Here is a 686-nt window from a genome sequence, read left to right on the forward strand (position 1 = left end):
AGAAGAAAAAAAAGAAGCCACCTCCTTGCGTACGACTTTAACAAATGAGTAGCTTTATAAAGACCTCGCCCACATTTTGGAAGGAAAAAAAAAAACTTGATCAATGCTCCTATCGCTGACGCACGAGGAACGTATAGAGCCTGGAGCGCGCTGTGCGTAAAACCCATCAAGTGGAAAAACTATTTATAGTTCACACCATTTTTAGCACATCCTTTTCTTTTTATTTTATTTTAAAACTTTCCACCGCCTAAACACATGCATTACGAAAAACCTGCATTATATTTTCTTAGCAAAACTTCAAACTGTTTTGGGATGAACGGGTGTACTCCCGTTTATGTATCAGGCCTACATGGCTGAAATAAATGTAACAATTCTATAGATCAAATGATCTTGTGGACTGCACAAACACCTCTCCCATGCGCGGCTACTGTAATTGCAACTGTAGTTGGGAAAACCGACTCAGCACTATGTTCTCATTATCTAGACCCTCGTGTTCTCTGGTGTAGCCTATAAGATCTTCTCCAATGAAAGCCCAAACCAAGAAATCTTTATCCCAAATCAGCAGTGTGTGTATGTGCTCGTGTGGGATGCGTCCATGTATGTGCATGGTGCATGTGTGTAATCATCTAACACCTCCCCAGAGACAAGTGTATTAATCAGCTTTGAAAGAGTCCGTCCAGTTCTCA

This window comes from Labrus bergylta, chromosome 3 (genome assembly GCF_963930695.1).
Source record: "Labrus bergylta chromosome 3, fLabBer1.1, whole genome shotgun sequence".
NCBI classification, from domain to species: Eukaryota; Metazoa; Chordata; class Actinopteri; order Labriformes; family Labridae; genus Labrus; species Labrus bergylta.